The 21198-nt window shown below is 34.5% G+C and overlaps 1 protein-coding gene across 1 annotated transcript in view; it reads right to left on the bottom strand.

Annotated features, from left to right (window-relative positions):
* The window catches only part of LOC128669462 (protein O-mannosyl-transferase TMTC1-like), a 122981-nt gene that overhangs the window by 49156 nt on the left and 52627 nt on the right, over positions 1 to 21198 (bottom strand). The gene's annotated exons all lie outside the window — the stretch shown is intronic.

Raw genomic sequence — 21198 nt, 5'->3', positions numbered from 1 at the left:
GTTACCGTGGGATGTTTACGCGGGCAAAAATAAATTATTATTTACGGAAAAAAATATTATTTACTCGGTTTGACTGCGAAATCGCAGTCAAACCGAGTAAATAATATTTTTCATCAATGAATTTCAAAAATGAGTAAATAATTTTTATCAATGACATAAATCATCGGGACCCGCCTTTCTACTTATTATTTTGATTTAAATGTGGACTTATTTTTTGTCGGAATAATAATGACGATAAAACGAATTGTCTTTTACTTATTTTTTTGCGACGAACGAATATACATTATCTGCGTGTATCGGAAACTGTTAACTGGCGAACCGCAGCGCTGAACAGAAGGATCTCGTTTCGGAGGCCAAGATCCACTTTAGGAACACGACCTAGAGGAATAGTAATAACATTTATACCAATTGCTGTGGCCAGACACACGTCGGAAATCTGCACCACAATGGAATTCCTGTTTCCTTAAACGCACGCGTTCGTCCGAGAAATTGCAACGTTCCGAACAACGCAATAGGTAAAAGACTCGTGCATTCCGTTAGGGCATCGCTGTAATCGAAACTGCAATTGCATTGGCTGAAGACCAACATTGCAAATGGATGATAAAAATGAATATATTGATGTCGATAAGGGTGTGGGTGCCAGTGGACAACTAACACTCTATTGATCAATTGCCGAATTTTTGTTCTAATTTCCAAATTTAGCCAAGTTTAAAACATGAGATAAACTGTTTTGAGTAAACTATTAGAGGAGATGATAACACCAGTGAAGCGGTCTATATATGGATTAATTATGTATGGGTAATAAGAATGAATGACAAAGACTTAACCAAAGCGGAAAATTTCATCTTCGCATCCCTAATTGTCAGTATTGGCGCGCATTCATACTTCACATCGTTCATCGTTTAGCCAAACGATGATTTTGTCAACTTTTTTTTGTTAAGGTTAAAAAATCACTAAGATGTCATAAAGACAATGCGTGATATTGACTTTGGATATCCTAATATTATAAATGCAATAGTACGTTTGTTTGTTACCTCTTCACGCTCTATCTACTCGAACAATCTTCTTGACATTTTGCATGCAAGTATGGAGAAGGACAAAGGGTTCTTGCATACCAAAAAAACAACTGTTCCCGAGGGAAAGCTAGATATAAAATATTTTTGGCAATCACCAAAATGGTGTGTCATTTTAGTGATTCTCACTAAAATAGTGTCGAAAGTATTGCATTCATTTCGTAGAATTAAATTTTGCTATTTTCGCATGTCTATTTTTGTCTTGTTCTCTCGCGTACTCGATTAGATAATGAAAAAGCTTCGAGTTAAAATGGAATCGTGAATTACGATTGGCTCTTTCGGAGCAGTTAGTTAGTTTTTGTTGTTATAGTCTTGAAAGCTATTCCGCTTTTAGACACGTAGTCTATGCCCTTTCGATCTGTATTTAAATGGAACATGGGGGATGGAAATTTGCAAAAAAACATATGCAACTTATACAAATTTTATATATTATACTCCCTTATTTCAAAAGGGATGCCTGTATGGGAAATCTCTTAAACAATCAGACAAACAGGGAGAGATTTGGAATGAGCTCGACTGGACATTCAGACAATACGTCCTGGCGACCCCAAGTAAATAAAAAAGGCACAGATAAAAAAGAATATTTATCGATTATGCATGCACCCATCAAAAATTGCTTTACTCGGTAATAGTATAGTATGTATGGCACCGAAAATTTATAACAAAATTCCAAATCAAAAGCTTAGACTTAAATCTTTTTAAAAAGCACATCAAGTCTTTATTAACTGATAAATGTTCTTGTTATTTGTAGTGGATAGCATGCTCCTATTTATTTATTTATATTTGCATGTATTGCCTGTATTCGGTAAAACATGTAGGTTTAATTCATTATAACATAATTTTGTATACTTGTACTCATGTTATTGGCAAATAAATTCTTTCTTTAAAAAAGAAGAATCTCGCAAACAGGACATGACGAATCACTCAGCTACAGGCCCATTAGTAGTACAATAAAACATAATCAACTTTTGAATTATACTTTAAGACAATTGACTTCACAACTTACAGCTATTTTCCAACATTAAAAACACATTACAGTCAACAAATCACTTCGAAATTAACAAGTGAAGTGGACATCGTAAGTGACAAGTTGACGGTTAAGTGGCGAGTCGCCCAGTCGCTTAGATGACTGCAATGAAAATGAGATGAACTAGGCGGTTTTGTTAGTGATTTGAATTTAGCGATTTGACGACCTCGGTGGCGCAGTGGTAAAGCGCTTGCTACTGAACCGAGAGGTCCCGGGTTCGATCCCCGGTCGGGTCATGATGGAAAATTATCTTTTTCTGATTGGCCCGGGTCTTGGATGTTTATCTATATATGTATTTGTTATAAAATATAGTATCGTTGAGTTAGTATCCCATAACACAAGTCTCGAACTTAATTTGGGGCTAGCTCAATCTGTGTAATTTGTCCTTATATATTTATTTATTTGAAGAATGGCAATTACAGCTAACAATACTGACTAATAAGTTTTTTACAAAAAAGGCATTTTTGACACACGATGTTTCAGATTGATGGTTGTCAGAGACATCTTATTACATTCAATGCGTGACAAAAAAAAACATGTCCGCCCAGTAAATCGTTGAGGAGTTTCCTTGTCCTCCCTGGTTGGACCATCAGGTCATGCTTATCATGATAATGCATTGTATATACATCCCAAATAAACACGTGTACGAAATTTCATATCATTCGGTTGAAGATTTTTGCTTCAAAGTTGAGTTACAAGATTCCACCTGAAAATACATAGACTTAAATACATTTCAAGTTAAATAAAAACTTGTGAAAAATATAGCTTTCTTTTTTTAAATGACAGTATATTTGCAGTTTATAAAGGAGACTGTTGTACTAATGAGTATCATTAACTGAAATTAATTGAACATGAAATTACCAAATACAACTTCAAATCTTTCATACACAAACACGAAAATGAAAGCCATACCAAACACCGTGTACAAATACACGGAAAATACTATTTGCATACTACATATAATGTAGATTAAACAGAAGGCATGTGGTACTGTTTACAGTCGTAGGGTAGGATCCACTATTTACATAATTGTAGTATGTTAGCCTCCAGACATATACCAATTCTAGTCAGCTATGTTTGAGAGTATTCTATTTAATGTGTGTTGGATTCATTTAAATTAATTAATTGGAATATTTTGCTGTGAATTGACATTTTTGATTAGTTTATAATAGTGTATCTTCCTCATATTGTTTCAAATGTTTTACGTACATAAAAATATCTCATATCCATTTGAACGCATAGCGACCATAGAATGTAGTCTCATGTAGACACATGAGACTACAAGTTGAAGAATGCCCTCATTGGGGACCGCCCCACAATAGTGAATTTGCTATTGGAACTAAAGCCACGTGTAAAATTTCATGACAGTGCTATTTACATTGAGGAATTCCCTCGTCGGTAGCCAATCCTGGGTGCAGCAGTAAATCATTGTACCATATACTAATGCAATGTCATCCAAACTATTATATTATACAAAACTTCAGCTCAATCGATTGAAGATATCTGCTTTAAAATTGAGTTGCATTATTCCAACCGAACAAACATTACCCCGATATATACAAAAGTTAAATAAAAGTATCTAAAATAATTCCCGCCTTGAGAAAACCGTGTTTCCTTCGGCGTAATAATTCTAAAACCACACGCACATTAGGATTTTAGTGTACAAGTTAGAACAATAGTGTGCTCGGGGCCAAAAGACCCGCAGGCCCCGACTGGCCCCGTAACTAATGGGGCAACTTCTAAAGCCAGCTCTAAAGGGGCATTGCTATGTTTATGGCCGTTGAAATATATTTCTTGGTCTTTGTAATATTGTTATTATTTAGTGTTAGATTTCAAGTACTGAGAAGCCATTGTCAATATTATTAGTTACTGTCATATTTCTGTGTCTTTCCTATAAATCTTCCTTTAAACCTTTAACTCAATAAATATATTTATTATTATATATTATCTCTTTCTCTCAATCTTGCATGTCCCCGGTTAAATTCGGTTGCGAGGCTTCAAACCTGCGGTGTAAACAATAAATCTTGCAATTCAGTGAATTCAGCTCAGATTTTATGATTGGCTGCCTACCTGACTGCTCTCCTGCCTATTTGGGAATACTATTTTTGCCTTACTTTCTTATCGAGTGTCTATTGCTAACACTGGTGCCAGATTTTATTCAAGTCGCCTAAAGACTTGACTTGATGTTTTTTTTTACTTCTAATTTACCACAGATTTAGAAAGGCAGATAGCGCACCATATCTTTGTATTTTACCCAGACGCGGCCCTTTCTAAATCTATGATTTTACTTATCAAATGTGAAGACTTTTTGTCTTTTAGTCGCCTCATATGGCATCTATACGCTATGGAGTGAATACTAGGGCGGAAACCACACGAATATGAAACAAAACGCTGATTCGCTGTATAATGTAACAAAAACCCAACTAACGTAACGAACTACGATTTGACACAAAAGGAATTAAACTTATCGACAGGCCTCTCCCGCGGGAGCGCGGATTTCTCCTGAATTCTGGATTTACAGGAGTTCCATTAGATTTGCTCGTTTTCGCTTATTTGGAGCAAATAACACAAATTGGACAGGACGTAAAAGGCAATTTGCTCTTAAAGAAAAGTGCCCAAAATCCGATACATTTTGTTTTCGCAAATGCTGATAGTAAATTGGAATGTAAACCTAATTTTGGAAACGCTCTAAGTACTCTACTGGTCATTATGTTTATCCGAAGTCTGGTGTTTGGTGTTTGATTTGAGGAAAGTATTCGTAATTTCAACTTTTCAAACATTACTAATTTTCAGGAGTATGCATTTTTTATTATTGCGCTCGTCCTTGACTCAATCTATTTTTTTTCCAATTATTTATTGAATTAATAATAATAAATCCATCCAGTGAGCGGGTCACCACCTGCCGCTTAATAATCAGTAAGCATGATTATGGCAGGTGTCCGAACCTTTTACAATAGCCCGTCTTCAGTCCATCCAAATTTCATTATATATACCAATACTTCTATTCATAATTCTGCAATAGCTCACACTCCCGCCGAGACCTGCTCATGGCCATATCATTTCATTGGTATATCCGGGAGCGGGTCTTGGCGGGAGACCTACACAACATCAAAATTCTCCAAAGGGCCTCTACGTGTTGGATCCATATCCCCACGCAAGCCTGTCAAAGGACCGGACTATGTATACAGAGATACATAATTATAAATAATAATCATTTCATTTCAGGTAATAATATAAGTACAGTATAAATTGAATAAGTACAGTATAAATTGAATAAGTACAGTATAAATTAAAGGACTTTTCTTGCGCGACCCAAATTTAAGTAATTTTTATCAAGACCGGACTTGAGTATCGATGTGATAAACCTAACAGCTTAAAACTGAATTGTCATAAAGATGGCATTCAATTGAAAAGTGGCTTTAAAAAACAAAATACGTCCTTGAAACATATAAATATCATACATACTCGTAGGCACATAAATGTTTTGTTTTTACATCTCTTAATAATAAGACATCTAAAATTGAAAATGATGTTACTCTCAGAATGTTCTTTCATGCTTTTTCAGAAATAATAAATTAGTGAACCGGTGTTATCAAGAAGTAACTACCGCTGTCTGGGTTTGTGTGTAAATGATTTTGTATCAACTTTTTTTCGCAGCATAAAGCTTAGGGCCGGTTCCTTATTAGAGACCGTTAGGGCCGATTGCTACATTACGCTCCGTTCCTACGACATCGCACGTTGCGGCTTCGTTCTTTCGGACGTCAAAACAACGAAGTATCGCAATATAATTGTTGGTCCGATGCGGGCATCGCTACTGTAGAATAAACTGACTTGTAATTGACTTTGAATAGTTTCCAATTTTTATCCGACTGTAAAGGAAGGTATTATTACATGTCAACTATCAAAGCACCCTAAGAAATAGGATGTGCGTGAAATGGAATGGTCTGACAACTAGGGGTGCCGACGACCGAGTCAAGTGGAGACGAAAAATTTGAAAAGCGGACTATGGGCTCCAAGAAACAGAAAAAACGCTCAGATGAGAGAGGCGTCCTAGTTGAGTGACGGAATCTTAGATAATAACGCGATGTGATGCGGTACGACCGCAAGTAAAGTAAACACATACATCCCTAGATTTGAAATTTGACGATAGAATTGCTCATCGTGTCACGCTGTCTTGATTTTTGTCACTCACGCAGAACATCCGACTGATCAAAGACAGTGAAAACAAGTCATAACTAGATGTCCTATTAAAAATATATATTTTCATTTATTCACGCTTTTCATAACCCAATATGCGTAACTTTAATTCTTCGCTTCACAATTCCAACATACATTAATCGTGTTAACGATAACGATAAACTGTACATTGAACTGAATCAGGATGTGAATAATTCAAAAAGGCACAACCCCAAAGCAATCATTTCAGAGACCAACCCTAATGTCATAATTTTGTTTGAAAAAAAAAATGCCGATATGTTTGAAGGTCAAGAGTCGGGTTATTCCAAAATGCGTCTTATGTCTACCTAAGAAATGTTTGTGTTCAATGTTTCGACGTTGCGTGATCGAAACCAGTAAAAACGTCAGTTAAAACGTAACAGGCTACGGAGGTACCCGGTACGCTGTGACACTTTGCAGAAAATGATATGGTTCTATGTTGGGTATAGATGAGTAACGATGTATGGATTGCTGGTGGCACGCACGGCTGTTTATATGTGGTTGTTATTGTTTGATTTGTTTATATTTTAGGGGGGGATACCGTAATTTTTTTCTGTCAAGTTGTTTACAATTTGCTTTATTACGATAAATATGATTGCGTGATAAATTACTCTATTTATTTATTTGAATTTTATTGCACAAAAATACAATTTAAGTTGCTCCACAATATCTGTACTTTTTTGTAATTTAGTTGTGAAAAAAAGTTATTTCAAATAAAACACAATTTGTGACAGTAATTGCAGTGTAATTAGTAACTAACCACTATATACTAACTACACTAATGCTAAAAGCCTGTTAGACAATTCTAACAGACTTTGAATCATAACAGACAATGATATTTGGATGCAAAATACTCAACTATGTAAATTAAATAAAATAAATAAATATATTGGAACAAATCACACAGATTAAGATAGCCCCACAGTAAGTTCGAGACTTGTGTTATGGGATACTAACTCAACGATACTATATTTTATAACAAATACATATATAGATAAACATTCAAGACCCGAGCCTATTAGAAAAAGATCATTTTCCATCATGACCCGACCGGGGATCGAACCTGGGACCTCTCGGTTCAGTGGCAAGAACTTTACCACTGCGCCACCGAGGTCGTCAAATAAATAAATATATTAGGACAAATCACACAGATTGATGTAATAATTATTCTCTTGTTATTTAATAGTTGAAGTTATCAGTTAGTTCCTACGTTTATTACTACAAAAATAATGATTTTAGTCTATTTTTGGTGAATTTATTGTAAAAATTGTACAGGAAAAGATATTACGCCTCGTCCTAATACTATAACGGAAAGAAGATTGTAAAAATTGCTGGAGTATTTACAAAAATGAAAAATTCGTAACCAAACGTAATTGAATAACGATCGTTTTCTTTCTTTGTTGTTTCTGGTTTTAACTGTATGTAACTTCTATTATACATTTTTGTTAGGTATTTCATTAACTTTGAATTTTAAAAAATCTTTATTCAAATTAAAATAGAAAGCGTCACTACTCTGAAACACAGTTTTATTTCTTACATATTTTAATGAACAGGCCTCGTATAAAAGCCTTAAAATTTAAAAGCCAGGCCCACATAATGAGAGCTTTAAGCTTCGAGGAGAGCTTTAGCAATGTCTAATGGCGGGATCATTTTTATACGGGACAATATTTTAATGTCAGACTTTATGAAGGGGGGGAAATTAATTGCATTTTTATTTTCGTAAGTTGCTGTATTTCTGTAACATAAAAGGGAGTTTACGATTATTTTGCAAATTACTCAAGATATTTTGCATAATGAAAGCTTTATTTTGGCCTTTAACATGAAATAACGGTTTAAGACCATTTAAATTTTAATTATTTTACTTACTACTTATACTTTAATATTAAAGGTCTTTAATAATAACAAACATTACAACAACAAACAAATTATTAATAAGATTTTTTTAAAGACGAAAACTGTCGATGCCTAAAGGCGATGGTAAACTACAATTACAATTAATTATAATGGTAAGCCGATCGATAAAACTACAATTATTTATAATGGTAAGCCGATTTGGCATGATAGGGACCAACACTGTTCAAATGAGTTTCTTTCGGCATTTCTTCTCAGCAGTGGTCGTTCCGAAATGCCAGTAGTTTGTAGCTTGTGAGAAATAACTATAGATATAAAAATTGACGAGAAAAAGTGCCTGTGAAGGTCTAATTTCTGAATAAATGATTTGAACAAAAACATACTTGATTATTAAAAAACCGAATAATCTTGCCCGTAAATCGAATCTTGCAATTAACCGGGTCAACCGCGTTTTTGGCGTTAAACATTACTCCAAAAGGACAGCCAATTTTCATTAAAATGGTCCCAGGAGTTTTTGAGTTTATTCGTTACAAACGAATATTTTGCCAACGTAACGGTATATGACAACTAAAGCCATCAACAGTGCGAAGTGGAGACGAAATAGTAGGAAAGCAGATCCTGGGCTCCAACACTCAACGGCCGGAGGAAACCATAAAAACAGACAGATGAAATAGAGAGAGAGATTGCTAACATTGTTCGGACGTTCAAGTTCTAGTTCACCATTAAGCGAGCAATGTATCAATTAAAATGTTCCGGCCCGTACCGCGCCTGTTACCAAACGGAACGGTACCACATTAGAGGAAACTGCCTTGACTAAATTTACCTCCTTACAGTTACCGGTTCAAGTTAGGAGAGGTTTATTTGTTGATTAACAGACGGGACGATTTTGCCAGCGGGCGGATCTTTATCAAGCGACGTCAATTCACTTTAAAAACGGTTATAAAACGATCCTTAATAATAAAATTTCAACGACGAACGAACTCAGTACTTAAGGCTATCTATAGTCTATATTTAAACTTTATTGCTGTCATTATTTATTATTTTTCGTTCTGAAAACGTTCAAAATTAAAACGCCTTAAATAGCAACAGTGTAACTTAAAAGCATATTTACCATTTATATACCTATTCTTACATCTATTCTTACATATTTATCCATCAAATAATTTAGGGAATATAATTTCTTGGTCGACGAAAGATCGGTATAGTCAACAGTACATCTGGTTACCCTGCATGAATAACCCTATGACGCGGTAATAGCGGCGAGTTGGCAATAAATATGGGCGGGTTTATGTGCTGTTGACCGTACAGGTAGTCCGGACCTGGATATGATATGGATAAAAGATGGTGCTGACATGTACCGCTAACTTTTCAACCAAAACCAAGGATCATTCAATTAGATTAATTTAAATAAAGCAATCATGATGTTCATAGTTTAATAATAAAAATATTACTGTATTTTAATTGTCTAGTATAGTCTTAATTACCATATCTAGTTTACACTGCATCTAGTCTTTGTTAACACAGTGTTTAGTTTAATTAAATTTATTTAGCATTTAAAAATATTTTGTATTAAGTATGTTTAGTGTTTGCTCAAACGTATATCTGGTTGTGTCTTCCGTTAAAATGTATCATTGTATATTTCTTCACTACAACATATTTTTAAAGCAATATTGTAATTAATACTGTATTTAAGTATAGCTTTTAGTGCTAAACGCGTCGCTGAGTAATGTATTTCTTCTGTTACTTCAAATTGTATTTATTATATATGTATGTGTTATATATTGTGTTTATTATTATGTATGATATGATGAACATGTAAAAATCGTAATGTAAATTGAAAATGTTCTGGACGCTGCGACACAAGCATCGCTTAGTGCAGAGTCCACAGTCCAACTTATAAATTGAAAATCTAACTACTAAAATGATTCTGTCAATTATTGTACTTTTTACTTTTGTGAATAAAGTTATTATTAAGTATTATTTTGCATTATATAGTTTACTTTGCGATATTTTCAGTGTAATAAACTGGAAGAGCAATTAGATTAATCTGCGAACTACAACGCCATTAAGTATACTTTACTTATACATATACTTTACTGCATATACTTTACTTACAGCATTGTATATTTTGTGCCAACAGTGGGCGAAGTGCGGGTTTCCATTTCACTTCTCACCATCGAATCGATTCGAAGTTGAGACGCAGCGAACATTGCGCCATTGCGACGCAACGACAACCACACTGCAATGTGATTGGTTCGCTGAGTCTCACTTCGAATCGATTCGATGGTGAGAAGTGAAATGGAAACCCACACTAGCCCCTCAGTGAAAGTTCCTCCCTTGCACCACACCCCAACAACCGGCACTTGCGTGATCCGTACCATTAATTTAGTGCGTGAAAAGAATCGGCTGAATCGAGCGACGTCGATGCGACATCGCGCGGCTTGCTTCAATGAGAATGGATAGCTGAGTATGAAAATGTTGTTGTATTCCCTTTGGAACCACTTGGGAGTTATTTCCATTTATTATTAAAATAAATAAAAACAAAAGAAGGCAGACACTGTCAACTTGTGGTTCTACATGCACACGCTATGGCCAAATAGTCTTTTTTTTCTTTTTTGTTTCAAGCGATATTTAAATATTTTTTTAATATCGTATTATACATATATATTTGATATTATAATTTTTTTTTAACCTAAACTTGATAACTTTACGTTATTAATAAAAAAATCAAACACACGCTCCAAAATAACTTTAAGTTTATTTCATTTGTTTATTTAGTACTTATAATTTCTCTTATACTTATAACTTTTTCTTTTACAAACGAGAATATATTTGAAACCATTAAAATTACATTTTTGTAATATTCATTTATAAATATGAAATAAACTGAACCCCGTAATCAATTTTATTTCAAAGCAAAACTAAAGGAACCAACGAGAGTTCACCAAAATTATCACAATTCGACCTTGATGTAACATCGACTTGGGAAAATAAATAGTATGTTTTATTTGACAAATGTTCAGCTTTATTCAGCAAGTTAACTTGAATATCGGTCTATTTTTTACGAAAAGAATATCATTTTTCATCATATTTATTCGAGTCAAGTTTGACGTTAGAAAATGTACTCGAAAATAACTAATAATATTTATTTTACTTGTGTTTTTCTTTCTGACTACTGTCAGATTTGTAAGCAGGTGTCTGAATATTTTATAGACTATGAAATGCAGCTAAATAAGTATATGATATTTCAACACGTCTAATTTAAAAATAGTGTTTTCAGTCAGACAGTTCTATAATTAGGAAAAAATCTATAAATCTGTTGCGAATTCATAATGGATATCGAGCAAGCACAACTTGATCACGTTGATCAAACGATTTATAGCTGATCAACGCTCATTACGCGGTTTTAAAAGCGTTTGCACAAGACAGGGTGAGTTGCACCAGTCAACTTTGACGTTGACCAACGACTTGACAAAATCCCGTGGTTGATAATTAATATAGTTATTTAGACGACCTCGGTGGCGCAGTGGTAAGGTTCTAGCCACTGAACCGAGAGGTCCCGGGTTCGATCCCCGGTCGGGTCATGATGGAAAATGATCTTTTTCTGATTGGCCCGGGTCTTGGATGTTTATCTATATATGTATTTGTTATAAAATATAGTATCGTTGAGTTAGTATCCATAACACAAGTCTCGAACTTACTTTGGGGTTAGCTCAATCTGTGTGATTTGTCCTAATATATTTATTTATTTATTTATAGTGTAAGTAATTTGTTCTCGTCTACGTTTCGAACGCCTAAAACAGAGTGAGTTGCATCAGTCAACTTTGACGTTGACTTCAATCCACTCTCAAGTCCGAAATATCTACCTACGCGTCACATTACCATATGTAAAGTTTTCTCACTGCAGAACACAATAATAACCCCATTATACGGAAGCTATCTTCCCAACACCCATTGCGAAATGCAATACAATATTTCAAAATGACGCTTGGCACGCTCGGTTCCGTACATTTAAATAATTTTGATTTCCAAATTGTTGTGTCACACGCACAGAAACTTGTCGTTCTGGCTCCGCGCCAGGCAATTACAGAAATTGTTAATTAAAAGCGGCAACTTGTAAGTGTTATGATAGAAGCATAAAAGGCACGAGACTCTGCTTTTTTCCCTTTTTTTTTTCCACTTTTTTCAAATTACATGATGAGTCAATGAGGGATATGCAAATCGTTCGATGATTTAGGATGACGTAAGTTGTCCGATCTGAACATAACATCTGATCTGAACTCAAATTCAAAATTCAAATTCAAATCATTTATTCAGAAATTAGACCTTCACAGGCACTTTTTCTCGTCAATCTTTATATTTATAGTTATTTCTCACAAGCTACTAACTACTGGCATTTCGGAACGACCACTGCTGAGAAGAAATGCCGAAAGAAACTCATTTGAACAGTGTTGGTCTCTATCATGCCAGATCGGCTTACCATTATTGTTTCTTACAATGTTTTTTTTTCTTTCTAATAATATATAAAAGTACATAATGTACATAGTCAAAAGGTATATCAAAACAGATTATGATTGTGATCCGAGTGCTGCTTATAATATATATATCGATGTGAAACACAATTAACTTACATGAAAATATATGAGAAACGAGATGACCAGTTCCCTCTGGCAGCACCCGTTCACGAGTTGAACATTTCTCTTTCCTCTCTCGGGTCTGCTGGAAGAGATTTTTTTAGAAATAAGCAGTACCTTTGTACTATTATTACCCCTTTTATTTTTCTTATATAATTTGTTCGTGTACATAAATTGGTAAATAAATAAATTAATATGAAAGAAGACCCTGAATTACCACGATTCATGGCTAGTGAACGAATCGGAAAATTTACTCAAATAAAAAATAAATACCTATCATCTCCTTTTCTGTCATAGTATCTGGGTTAATTAAAAATTTATAAATTCAGAATGAGGATTTTCTGAGAAAATAATTTTCGTCTATTCGAATACTTGGAAAAACCGACCCTAACATAAATACCACAAATCCGCCCAATAAAACTCAATTTTCTTAAATTAAAGAAATTTCTATTTTACAGATATGGCAATTAGCAACCAATGCTTCTCTTGGGATTCGAATCCACAAACTTTAACTCTATACAACGCAATATTCGACAACAGAGTACAATCATCTTCTCCAAAATCGCGCTAGAACCATGTTCCAAAAAAAAAGTATAACTAAAATATATTAGGTACCTTAATAAATCAACAGGACAATGACCCCTGACCCTTGAACTGCATTCGCAACTGTGCTTGACCGACATTTTTCCCGCGTAATGAACGCGCTTGTCGTAATTTTAATGAAACCACTACAAACGAGCGCTCGTTGAAGTATTCAGCACAACTTTGAGCCGAATATATTAATATTATTTAATAAATTAATATTATTTATTAACTCGACCAAATATTTTTTTTATTAGGTCACCCATTCCACCCAACCGACCATTGTATAAGTTGCTTGCCATTGACTCTAAACAAACAATTACATGTGTATTATACTATTTAATGAATAAACTGAATATTTAGCTGAGGTAGGTATTTAAATTTTAACAGAATCTCAGTCAAGAATTTTATTAATGTAAAGCACTGAAAATTGTTGCGGAGCTTCGGGCGTCACGGAAATTATATTTGGAAGCTTCGCACAGCTTCGTGTGGATAATGCGATGCGGTTTATGTCCAACGGCATAGCTTCATACAATGTACATTTTTCAATTTATAATACATGTTGGAAACTGGTATAATGTCCGGAGTTAGTCAACACTTCCTAATATGTGTCAAAGTCGCCCACCGCGTGTGTCTGTTTCTGTAGCTTTCTTCAAAATATGATAAAAAGATAAGAATTCTATTTTTTTTATCTGTGGTGTATGTGTTTTCACATCATGACACATACACCAAAGATGAAAAGAAATTCAATTAAAAGACGATTCGTACGCAAGACTACACGAGACATTGGCGTTTAAGTACAATACGAATAGGTATATATGTACAATAAAAGAAATAACTGTAATAAATAAAATTTTACGACCTCGGTGGCGTAGTGGTAAAGTGCTTGCCTCTGAACCGAGAGGTCCCGGGTTCAATCCCCGGTCGGGTCATGATGGAAAATGATCTTTTTCTGATTGGCCCGGGTCTTGGATGTTTATCTACATATGTATTTGTTATAAAAAATAGTATCGTTGAGTTAGTATCCCATAACAAAACACAAGTCTCGAACTTACTTTGGAGCTAGCTCAATCTGTGTGATTTGTCTTAATATATTTATATTTATTTAAAAAACTGTAGTAGTTTAGTTATCTAAATAACTAGTTGCGCCTAGAGGGAATTTCGGGATAAAAAGTATTTTATATGTTATTCCAGGTTATATTCTACACGTGTAAAAAAATTTCATAACAATCCGTCCTGCAGATTTTGCGTGACATATACTTTCGCATTTATTATACAAGGTTATGGTTTCGTCCGAGCGGTCCACTTTTGTAAAATATATAATTTTATACATTACGTTTTAAGCACATGTTCAAAATTCCGCACTAGATTTAGGAGCGCAGAAATTACATCCGAGTGAGCGCTCACCGCACGCTCCACGAGATTTGTGTCTAGATCTGCGTATGGAGTCTCATACATTAATATTGCTTTATCTTCGTAACAACTCTAGAGGTTTGCAGCTCTATCTTGCTACAGAGTAATAAATTCAAGTGACACAGTCTGTTGACGTCATTTTGTTATGATGTGTTTTTGAAATTGATCATAATTATTTTTAACGTGTGGGCTCTATAATTGGATCGCTTCATATCTATCCGTGGATGTCGTATGAGGCGAGCAAGGGACATATAGCCTTGGCAGAGTTTTTATTTTTACATATATGTATGTCAACCCTATTAAAACGAATCATTACCGAAGTATTAATAAAAGTTCAAGCTATGCAAAAATGTTAGTTCGTCGCTGTTGCCATTCCGGGTAACTTTAACTTTACACTTGACTGTACAGTTTGACCCAAAATGAATTAAAAATAATAAAATTTGTGAAAAACTTCTAACGTTAACTATTAACACGCTCAACCCCATTCAAAACATAAAACTGTGTTACTAAGCCGCAATGGCCCCAGAGATTATGTGTGTTAGCAACTTGGCTCCCTTGGGAGGTAACTGCTTAATTACTGACCCTATAATAAAGACCCACAGTAATTTCTGCGTTTAATCACTTTGTACTATTATTAAATTGTCAAAGGTGCCATTACAATTTATTGAAACAATATTCTCGGGCAATCTTTACTAATTGCCTTTTAGCTTATGTTTACTAACCACCATATTGGATGTTTCAAAACATTTTGTAAACACGAGAGATTATGCCAAATGTAAAAATTCTCCTTTACCATAAGCATAATCTATATTTATTCAGCTATTGGTTTCGATTCGTAGCTATATCAAAACGTATCTATATTTATAGAACTTCTCTAAAATTAGTCTACGATGTGCATTGTTATACTCGTAGATACACAAACTTTGTCTCCTGTAGAATTAGTATTTATACTATTATTGCTATAGCTACCAAGCTTATGTGTCCCTTAATCGCCTCATTCGACATCCGTGAGAGGACATGGAGAGTTTCATTGCGTCCAGCCAATCAAATTACAAATTTATTGGCAACTCTCGGCTCTAATACGAGGCTCGATGACAAACTGTTGTCTGTTGTCTGTTATTAATGTCATGTCGAGCGAGACGGGCTAATTAGCTATGATGTGATTAATTTATGAGCTTGATCACTTTAATATAAAACAGGTTTCATTGCTTTCTTTCTTTTCGGGTGTGTTAATTGATAACACTGAATGATATTGCATGAGTTAATCCATGCAGTGTAGTAGTGGATCTATGGAAGGAGAGATATCCCGCGGAATCCCTTAACCCGCTATCAAAGCAACATCCCCCTAAATCCAATCTCCTTGTAGATAACTACGGTTTCATCATATACGTATACGAGAAAAAGAATTCCCCAACTAAGGACTTGGGGAATATTACCCCTACCTCGACCCCTAATACTCTAGTCTCCGTAACCCTAACCCTATTTAAAGTGCCCGGACACGTCGCCAGGTTACAGATTTCATAAAACTTGCTTTATTCTTTTCCATAAAATGCGAAGTATGTACGTGTAGGGCTGCGGCCCTACATATTTTTGTGTTGAATATTATGACACAAATACATACGGTTCGTTTTGATGACTACAATTTTATCGTAATAAATTCAAATGTCTTTTTATAGGTATATGTTTGCCTTATGACTGTTGTTTTATTTTTGTTGATCTGTACTTATGACCGTTTTGGATTAAAATTTGACTACCGATAGGGCTACATTATACTCTAAACTGCTGTTATTTCTCATGTTTCTTCTTGATAATGATTCTTTGACACATTTAACGCAACGCATTATGTTCACTAGTGTGTATGCGAGTTCTTGCCATTATATTATGACGATAGTGTCGTAAATGTCATGTCAGATGCTTTTTTGGGCGACTTGAATATAATCTGGCACAAATGTTGGCAACAACACACCCAAAAAGAAAAAAAGAAGAGATAATATTAGTTACTTTTACACTAAGATTTTCACAGAAACAGAGCACTGAAGCGCATCGACTACTAAATAAAATATCGGAAAGACGTCAGCTCTACGGCTTTATTGTGATTTATACGGCGTTTGAAATATCCAATTCTTGCCTTTACTACTATTTTGGAAGCTTCGACATGCGATAAAAATATGAAGCAAGACGCTGATAGCTATACAAAGTATTTTGATTGCAACTTTTGGTAACATTGAGAGAATAAATATATTATGAATAAAAATTAAAACCTTTGTAACAAGCTCCGAAACGTCTGGGAAATAAAAAAGATATGTGCGCGTTTAATACCTGTCCTTTAATATATAATTATCCAACGCGAAAGTAGTTAAAATAAACAAGGTTACTGGCATCGTGACATCTGCTAGAAAACAAATGACGGTCATGAAACGGTTGAACGCAAATTTTCCAAACATTGCTAAGAACAATCTCGATTAAATTCTCTTTCAAATAAAAAATAAACTAGACCCAAACTCGGTGCAGCCGTTTAGCTGCTACGATGCCACAGACAGACATACAGAGATACACAGACACCTTGTTTCTATCGGCCCCACTGTACGAGCTCAATATTTTCAAAGAAAATTGTGATGTTTTAGACCTTTTAAGAGAAAACATTTTGATGAATCGTTTTCATCGCAAGCATAATGTTCTTGGAAAATGAAAAATATATTAATCTAATCATGTGAACAATTATTATATTGATATTTTTATATTTTATAGTTAAGTATACACAAACGACGACCTCCATGGCGCTGTGGTAAAGTGCTTGCCTCTAAACCGAGAGGTCCCGGGTCCGATCCCCGGTCGGGTCATGATGGAAAATGATCTTTTTCTGATTGGCCCGGGTCTTGGATGTTTATCTATATATCTGTTATAAAATATGTATCGTTGAGTTAGTATCCCATAACACAAGTCTCGAACTTACTTTGGGGCTAGCTCAATCTGTGTGATTTGTCCTAATATATAAAATAAAAATAGTCAATTGAAAAAGTTAAATTAAATTGAGTAAGTGATTTCTGATGCCTATATTTAAGATTTAATTAAAATAAATCATCTATTATACGATCAAACGCGATAATATCTAAAGCATAAACAATTACCTAGACAAATTAAACCCTTTGTTCGACCTGTTCATTGCAAAACAATAACGCCAAAACTTACCCAACTAAATATCAATTTCGGGGTAGTAAAAGCCGATTGTTTCCCCAGTCGTCATAAGGATTAAAATGGCTTACAGTTATTTATATTTATAAGGGTCGAGATAGCATTATGTGTATTTTATTGTCCTAAAGATCCCACGAGCCTTTAATGTAAAATAAGAAGGATGTAACGCTATCCTCTTATTATGTAGGTACATTATATATTCATGTTTATGTGGTTTATTTAATCATCATTATATTTAAGTATATGTAAGATTATTATATTGTGTTACATTCTGCAAAATAAACAGATAGATTGATTATGTCGCGGGGAAATTCGTATCTCATACATCTCTGAAAGATTAACTTTTTTGCAATACAATTTTAGCAGGTAAGTGTGTACAGTACAGCACACAGAGATACCCTGTTATGTGGCAGCAATAGTTGCTATTTCCCAATGAATTTGGACAGGTTTATGTGCAGTAGATTGTACATACATTGAGGTCATAGTTAGATTTATCGATATGAATAAATCTGAATTTTTGGAAAGCAAATTTCTGATGTGAGAAGTCTTAATAATGTTTCTGTTCTCTGAATATTTTGACCGCAAGTCTTCGAGCTGCGGCGAGGTTCATTGAGATAGGTATATAGGTAATATATAGGTATATATGTAGGTATAGGTATATCGAACACGTCACGATTTTTTCGGAAAAAAAAGGGTTTTGTCGTCGAAAATATGCTAAACATTTATGGATTTATTTTAAGACTGAAACAGATTATTAATGTCAAAATTCTTCCCGAACGAATAATAATCCGTTGTTTTAACAGCTCTCAAGTTTTTGTCCAGTTATTGTTTCATTAGGGAAATAGATGGAATGTTTCCATGCGGAGTCTCCTTGTTATTTAGACGTATGAATCTGCATTTCTCCCATATGGTTTGATTTGAATACAGGTAATTTTGTCGAACGTTTTTCTATTTGTGGCAACACTGACCGTCGATACGAATCAATTTCCAGTAAACCGCTGAAAGGACGGGATGAAAATACACAAAAGAAATATCTAAAAATACGTTCGATCCACTGACCGCTTTCTGATTTTAACTTTATAGGCTTTGGTATATTCAACTGTTGGTTAAAACTGTGATTGTATTGACGTATTGACTTCTTCTTGAAATTTTCCCACTTAAATGTCCCCATTTAAGTGTTATAGTGTCCCTGTTATGTTAACTATAAACTGGTTTTCTTAACTCTAATCCTATTAAATGGTCTGACCAAATGAGTGCTGTTGTGAATATCAAGATGCATGCAGCTCTTCACGTCGTAAAGGACCGGAACATACGGAGAGGCGTCGTGAAGGAAAATTTACTTCTTCGGGGTATTCACGACCCTCAGCATTGAGGAAAACGACGTGAGCAGGAGGAGGAATCTTTTTTTGATCTTGGTTTCTTGACGTTTGGCAATTACCTATATGTATTTTAATTTTACAAAATAGAAGCAACGATTTCAATGATATATTTTATACTAGCGTCTTTCGCTCGGATAAAAATATAATAAATTATACACCTTCTACAGAAATCACGCTATCTATTAGTGAGAACTGCATGAAAATCCTCGCATTACTTTTTGTGTTTATCGCGAAAAGACAAACGCAGCAGAAGACTTCATATATTTTTATAATCTGAGGCTCAGCAACAAGTCCAAAGATACACGGAGCTATGACAGCATCAATATAGACATGAGTAGGTATATTAGTCGTAAAGGGAAGGCTGGCCAGCATTTATGGTACACGGGGATAAGGCGTATTCGCATTGGTATCTCATTCTAGGTTCAAGTCACAAGCGGTAGCAGGAAACCGTATAAAATATCATTGTTTTTTAGCATAAAAATACCTATTTGCCATTAACTAGACTGTTTAGCAGTAAAAGCCTTGACTATGTATATTTTTTACTGAACAAGATCTAGAATACCAAGGAATACCAATATAGGGTCAAAATCAAGTCAATTTTCTATTGTAAGCATTGTGCTAGTAGCGTAGTTATGGAAGGTCTTTAAACTTGTAGCAGATTGCTTCAATTTACTGTTAAAAATATTTAATTTAATAGCACAAATATAATTACTTTATGTATTTTTTCTTGCTGGGAAAAAAAATGAAAATTGGTTTATTTGCTGCCACATATGTTAAGAATATTTTTACACAATCTGTACTGCAGGGAATACATGTACTGCAGGGAGCTTACAAGTGTACACATTCACAAGTGTTATCCACGTCTTCAAGCTGCTTTGTAGCCCTAGACTGAGACGTCTTCTCACTTAACTTCTTCTTTCCGGTCGATGTGGTTGTTGATCAACAGAAATAGTGATAAAAAAGGGAACGTAGATTTATATAACAGAATATGAACAAAAATCTGTATATTGGGATTTTTGTTCATATTCTGTTTTTCTTAGAGGTAATGATGTTTTATTTTTACTTTGTTTTTATATGTTGTGACCTTTAAATGGCCGAATGTTTCAAAATTTAATACCTATTTTGTATGTATGGCTGTTGGTATTCCTAATAAATAAAAATAAAATAAAAATTAAAAATCTCCATCTGTTTGTGACTCAGACCTCAGTCCACACAGGGCAGGACCGCAAAGCACTTAGGTATATAATATTTTTATTACAATCCTGGCCGCTTAGAAAGCTGGCGACCCACTAAATAAAATATTTTCCTAAAGAACGTTGTTATATTGTGAGCTACGCTAAACTCGGCGGTACAGTCGCGTAAACATTTGTTAGAGAAATGTGTTGGGAAATGCTAAAGTGCCATTTTATTGTGCTCTGTCGAAGTGCTGTAATTCATGTTTAGTAGGATTTGTTTCATAAAACTCGGATGTTTCGAAATTATTTTAATATTTATATTGTTACCTCAAGCCGGTGAATTCTTTAGATCTCAGTAGGTTTCATAAAATGATTTGCGTGTTTATTTTTTGATGGTTGGTTTGGTTAGTTTCAAATTTATTCAATTTAAAACAGAATTATGAGTTGGGTGACCTCTAACGTTAATAATATATATGTATTGTGCTCCTGTCCTTAAAAATATCACATTACATACTTGGAAACGTGAATGTGTATATTTAAAATTAATATCACTAAGAAACAATCGAAACTTTTATCCCTAACTGTACTGGCCGTGGTATTTCCATTGCGCGTTTTGATAAACCGTTATTTTAAGGGTCATTTCTGCAAGCCCTACGT

Source organism: Plodia interpunctella, chromosome 4 (assembly GCF_027563975.2).
Source record: "Plodia interpunctella isolate USDA-ARS_2022_Savannah chromosome 4, ilPloInte3.2, whole genome shotgun sequence".
NCBI lineage: Eukaryota > Metazoa > Arthropoda > Insecta > Lepidoptera > Pyralidae > Plodia > Plodia interpunctella.
The sequence above is the reverse complement of the archived record's forward strand: the minus strand, read 5'-3'. Positions and strand labels throughout refer to the sequence as shown.